We start from the raw sequence: 6,000 nt of genomic DNA, 5'->3' as shown, positions 1-6,000 counted from the left end.
AGGCACTTGAAAGTTAATGCTGTTATGTTTTTCTACGTAAAAGAGGCAGAGTCCTATTTGTTCTTTTAAATAATGCCTTTACATTCTGATTCCCTTCCCATTGACTTAGTAAGCTTTAAAATCAAACACCAAATTCTTTCCTAGAAGTTTCGAAGTGTGTTAATTACTTTCCTATGGCCACTACAATAGATTTCGATGGCATAAAACAATAGAAATGTGTTCTTTTACAGTTCTGGAGGCCAGACGTCTGGAATCAGCATCACTGGGCTGAAATCAACGTGTTGGCACCCTCTCCAGAGGCGGGGGGCCAGTAGGGTGGGGAATGGGTTGGCGTCTAGAGCCACATTCCTTACATTTCTCTGCTCTTAGCCCTTCCCTCTTTCTTCAGATCTGTGTCTCTTGTTTGAGGTCATTACATCACCTTCTTCTCCCCTCACTTTCCCTCCCCTTCCCCCGCCTCCTCCTTCTTCCTGTTATCCAGTCGCTCCCTGCCCCCTTCTTATGAGGACAGTAGTGACCTCATTTAGGTCCCACCCAGATAGTCCAGGATAATTGTTAAAAAGTGTTACTCAGTCGTGCCCTACTCTTCGGGACCCCGTGGACTGTATCCCGGCAGACACCTCTGTCTATGAAATTCTCCAGGCAAGAGTAACGTAGTGGGTAGCCATTCCTTTCTCTAGGGGCTCTTCCCAACCTAAGGATGGAACCCGGGTCTCCCATACTGAAGGCCGATTCTTTACTACCTGAGCCACCAGGAAAGCCCCATCTTAAAATCTTTAATTTAATTATGCGTATACACTCTGTTGCTGGGTAAGGTAACATCACAGGTTCCAAGGATTAGGACCTAGATATTTTTGAAACCCATTTTTCAGCCAACCACAAGAAGTGTGGTAGTAAATTTCAGTCTGCATTTTTTCTGGACGCCACAAATGCTCAATTATTTGTGTCCATTTTTTTTGGTAGAAAGGGGGTGATTTTTTTTTACCCCTCATCACACTGCATTTTCATTTGCCAGAAGCAATAAATTATGTCTTTTTTACTCTGTGTTAAAAGTTCTGAAACAGGTGCTCTAATTAACAATTTTGACACGTTTATTGATTTTTTTAAATAAATAATAATCCAAGTGACCTGAAAAGTCTCCACTTAAAGGGTGAAATACGTCTTTTCCTTTTGGAACTCCTTTACCCCACTGATAAATTTTAAAAATATGCTTCTAAAATGACTTTCTCTGCTTTCGTTATTTGTATTAAAAATGGGAAAGATTGGGGCAGTCAGTAAACAACTAAGTTGTAAAGCTTTGCCTCACAAGGGTTTGTTTCTCTTCTCTCTTTCTTTATTTTTGGCTGAACTGGGTCCTCTTGCTGCCCCCGGGCTTTCTCTGGTTGCAGGGAGGGGGAGCTTCTCTCGGCCACGGGCTCTAGGCCACGAGGGCTTCAGCAGTTGTGGTGCACAGGCTTAGTTACTCCCTGGCATGTGGAGTCTTCCTGGACCGAGGATCGAACCTGCATTCCTGGCATTGGCAGGCAGTTTCTTAAACACTGGACCACCAGGGAAGTCCCTCCTTAGCAATGTTGAGAGAACTTTCACCTGTGTGCTAGAGAAGGGATGGAGTGGCAGGGAGGGGGCCTTGGGATGATTCCTCAAAGAATGGAAAAGAGAAAGGTGGTTTCGCATACTGGAAGTCCTCTTGAATTACTAGTGGCTTCGCTTTACTTGTTAGCGATGGAGATAAACCAAACCAACCCACACAGCTAACAGCAGTGGGTAATCATCCTAGGCTTTCTCAGTTTTCCCACCTCTCACCTCCAAATGCAGTCCCCAGACTGCTCGCTGTCGTCCCTTCTCCCACCTCTACCCCTCCTCCTTCCAGTGCTGTGGCCTGTTCTTTCCGTGTCACCGGTTATGTCATGATTTAATCCCCAACAGATGACTCTTCCACTTACTCTGGATTCCACTCACCAGCATCTCTAGGATATATCCCAGTGACTGTTTCCCAGTCTTATCAAGTCTATATGATGGATGTTGGTAAGCAGCTGCTTTGCTTGCCATGGACGGCAAAACTTGAGAGAACAGGATTGAAATACTGAAAAGCAAAAGACCAAAGGTTTGACCACATACTCTGTGAGCAGGATTGTGGAGAAGCAAAATTCTCCCATGTTGCTGGTGAGAATGCCAAACAATCTCTGTGGAGAAGACTGTGTTCGTATCTGACAAAAATTCCACTGGTAACATTAATCCAGCCTACTTCTAAGATGGACAGCATTGGCAAAATATGAAGTGAAATGCATTTGAAATATCAGAAGGTTGGAAATAACCCCAGATGTCCATCAATAGAGAAGTGGTGGAATCAATTACTGATCCACACAATGAAGGATGATGTAGTTGTAAAAATAAATGAGGATGCTCTCTGTATACAGATATGAAGTAGCTCGAGGTTATATTGTTTAATTAAAAGAAAAAGCAAAGTGCAGAACCATGTTTATCCTAGGATGCCATTTAGATGCAAATAGGAAAATATGTTTGACTCTAGAAGTACAGAGAATATCATAAGGGTTCTGGCACTTGACTCTGCTTGTCTGTACTTGGCTTCATTCTGCAGCCTGGCTCTTTCTGTATAATAAATGAGAAGACTGCCTGCAGCCCAAGCTGTTCGTCAAACCAGGGTAGGTCCAGCCTGAGTCACTGTCCCAGCACAGTGTAAGGGGGGCGCGGGGGATGGAGTGGAGTAGTCGACAGCATCGTCTCATGTGGTATGAGAGCAGGGAAGGAGCCCAGATGAAATGCGGTCATTGAACGTGCAATGACAGAGAGGCCCACGCATCTTTAAGAACGGGAAGAGACAGTCTCAAAGTATGTCCAAATTTCAAAAGTCTGCAAACTACGGAAGACAGTAGATATCGGAAGCCTTCTTCTCTGGAGTATCAGCTGTAAGAACATTTCTTAAAACTTCACATCCAAGAACTCAGGACAATGTATTGAATTCATGTTTGGATTGCACCATAGTCTGCTTCTGGTTTCCCCACTTCACCTGCTAGATTTTTCAGGGAGTTTGAAGCCTGTCACCTGGCAACAAAGCAGGAGTTTGGAAGGTGAATTCTGAACTGTAAAGGTGGAACAAAATCACCAGGACTCACGCCTGTACTAGGACAAAACAGCTTTGGGTGTTATGTTTCACACCCAGAGAGCTCTCCCTTGGCCCCCAGAGAGTGTGGATGCCTCTGTGGAATTCTCCTGGGCCAGCCGTAATGGAAATCTGGGAGGGAAGGGCGGGTGTTACTTATTGAACGGAGGCTAATGACCTCAGAAGCACTTGGGGACAAGCAGCAAGCCTTGTACACGCTGGCTGCCTGCCCAGTCTTAGCATTTACCGAGACGAGCGAGGCATCCAAGTGAAAGCAACCTTTCTGGGCATCCGAAGGTGGTGATGGTGAAGAAACTCAGATTATCTGAACCACTCTTCCCCACCTGTCTCAGCAGAAAGACTTCTGAGATCATTCTTGCTAACTACTCATGGAAGGTCACAGAAATAATTTCTCTTCTTCTCTTTTCCTTTCTCCTAGAACCAAATATTTTAGATCACAGGGAAGGAATGTTCTGCTTTTCGTGGCTGAAACAGAGCCTGGGGAAATGGCCTTGCTACCTTCTGATAGATAGTTCCAGTAAGCCCTGCTCCCTAATGGACACTCACTCTGCCTGATCCCCAGGATCTGCTCCATGAAGCCTCAACTCCACTTAATATAAAGCAAACAAAGCTCCTATGCTCTTACAAGAACAGAACTTTCTCCTAATTGTGTAAACTCAAGTTCTTTATAAAATAATCAGAAATCTTCTACTATTTTATAGCATTGGCTACCCTATGTTAAAACAGCAACACATTAAGAATACATTATATTCTTTAGCTTATCATTAAAGTTTCCATTTGATACTGTAAAGCACTTCTCTGAGGCTTGTGGCATCATGCCGCCTTCCTTCCTGTTGCTGCCTCCTCGGGTCTGACCCCTCCCTCCACGTGCCTGAGCTGAGTGAAGACTTGGGTGCCTGGTTCACCTTTATTCCATCCACCTCGATGCCTGGGACACACTAAACAGATGCAGTGATGTCCCTCCAACTGCCTGGCTTCTCAGGCACTTGACCTCCTCATTTCTAATGGCCTTTTCCTCTTCTCTCCTAGACCTTGTCAACATCCAAACTGCTCCAACCTCAAAAATGGGTGGTTTAAAGGCCAACTCTGATCACAGACTCACACCCCATGTCCCCATGGGAAGTCTCCCATGTCCTTTGTCATCATAATCAAGACCATTATCCTTTCTGCCGTCTTCTGAGACCTCTTGAGAGTCATTGCACCACCATCCTGGTCTAACTTAAATTCCAGTCTCTCCACAGATGTAAAGAACAGACTTTTGGACTCTGTGGGAGAAGGTGAGGGTGGAATGATTTGAGAGAATAGCATTGAAACATGTATATTACCATATGTAAAATAGATGACCAGTTCGATGCATGAACAGGGCACTCAAAGCCAGTGCTCTGGGACAACCCAGGGGGATGGGGTGTGGAGGGAGGTGGGAGGGGCGTTCAGGATGGGGGGACACGTGCACCTGTGCATACATGATGACGTATGGCAAAAACACCACAGTACTGTAATTATCCTCCAATTAAATAAATTTTTTAAAAATTCCAGTCTCTCATTTCAGTCCTGCTCTTGCAGTTACTCCCCAGTTGTGTTTTCCCGTCTTCTGTGGTTTCTGTTTTATCCCAGCCAGTGCCTGGGTAGTTGAAAAGCACTGGCGAAAGTAATGAAGCCCACAAGTTTCTGCCCACTGTGAGTGTGAGTAAATTCATCGTCCCCAGCTCAGCTGTGCCCTCGTATTCCTGACGCCTCTTCCACTCCCTCACTTTCGGTGGATGACTTTGATTCCGGGTTCTAGGAGAAAACAGAAGCCATCCAAAAGGTGGTCCACGACCACACCTAGAGACATCACCCCAACCCAGCTGCATCCTGCTGCCACTGCTCTGACTGTATGGATCAGTCACACACATGGGCCTGGACCTCACGCCCTCCCTTCTTTTACCCACTGATCCTTTCCAGCAGGCCCAGCCTGTCCATTACATTCTGGAACATCCAGACAAGAAAACACCCTCTGAAATTTAGCAGAGGTGATTTTAGACCTAACACCATGAACAGCAAGCTTGGGAAGGTTGGCCCCTGAAGTGATACAGCCTGAGAAGGACAGTGAATTCAAGACAAGGTTAAGTCAGTGGATGACAGGTTCAAGGAGGGCTCGTACAGTCCATCCTCACAGCAAAGCTGCAACCTCTGGGAAGGGGGCTGTCTTCACTAAGGCCCGTCAGCCTTTGGAATTTTACACCAGGAGGTCAATTTCAGCGTCCCATGACACAGCCCCCTCAAGCCACTGTCAGGATATGGGCTTGGTTGGCAGCAATCTGACGCAGCGTGATAAGCTATTTGTTCTTGCCCTTCAGCTCCAGCATTATAAAGGACATTTTATGAATGATTTATCATGTTATTACGAATGCTGCAAGTCTAGACAAACCATCTCGGTCTCTCTCTTAAAACATAAACACAATCCTTTTCATATTTTGCTCCAGGGCCTCTGAACCGGCTCTGTGCACACACACCTGTGTGCCTGCAGGTAGGAGTATCATTTCTGCCCACATAAATAAGCATGGGGCTATAGGTAGCACCCTGATGCATTTCCTACCTTCATGGTCTCAGAAGCCAATTTCGTCCTTTCCACGCTTATCCCACCCCACTCCCAGCCCCATGTCATCTGGTTCCAGGATGCGTGTGGACATCTCAAAACAAAATTCCTTTCTTATTTTCTCCAGTTTTGCAAAAAGATACGTGCCAAATTAGCCCAGGATCCAGGAGGAACTTGTTATTAGAAAGAAATAAAGCAAGATGCAGGTGTCATGGATCCAGGCACGAGTTAAGATGGCACCTTCAATCTCTCTCATCTCATCCATTTGGGATGTAGAACC

At 45.6% G+C, this 6,000-nt stretch overlaps 1 long non-coding RNA gene across 1 annotated transcript in view; it reads right to left on the bottom strand.

Annotated features, from left to right (window-relative positions):
- Window positions 1-540: 540 nt before the first annotated feature.
- Window positions 541-6,000, bottom strand: part of LOC139179324 (uncharacterized) — a 65,731-nt gene continuing 60,271 nt past the window's right edge. Inside the window, exon 4 of the long non-coding RNA XR_011563701.1 lies at window positions 541-4,921. This is a non-coding gene — a long non-coding RNA (uncharacterized lncRNA). The remainder of the gene's footprint in view (window positions 4,922-6,000) is intronic.

Source organism: Bos indicus, chromosome 24, assembly GCF_029378745.1.
Source record: "Bos indicus isolate NIAB-ARS_2022 breed Sahiwal x Tharparkar chromosome 24, NIAB-ARS_B.indTharparkar_mat_pri_1.0, whole genome shotgun sequence".
NCBI classification, from domain to species: domain Eukaryota; kingdom Metazoa; phylum Chordata; class Mammalia; order Artiodactyla; family Bovidae; genus Bos; species Bos indicus.
This window is presented reverse-complemented; position numbering and strand designations above follow the sequence as displayed.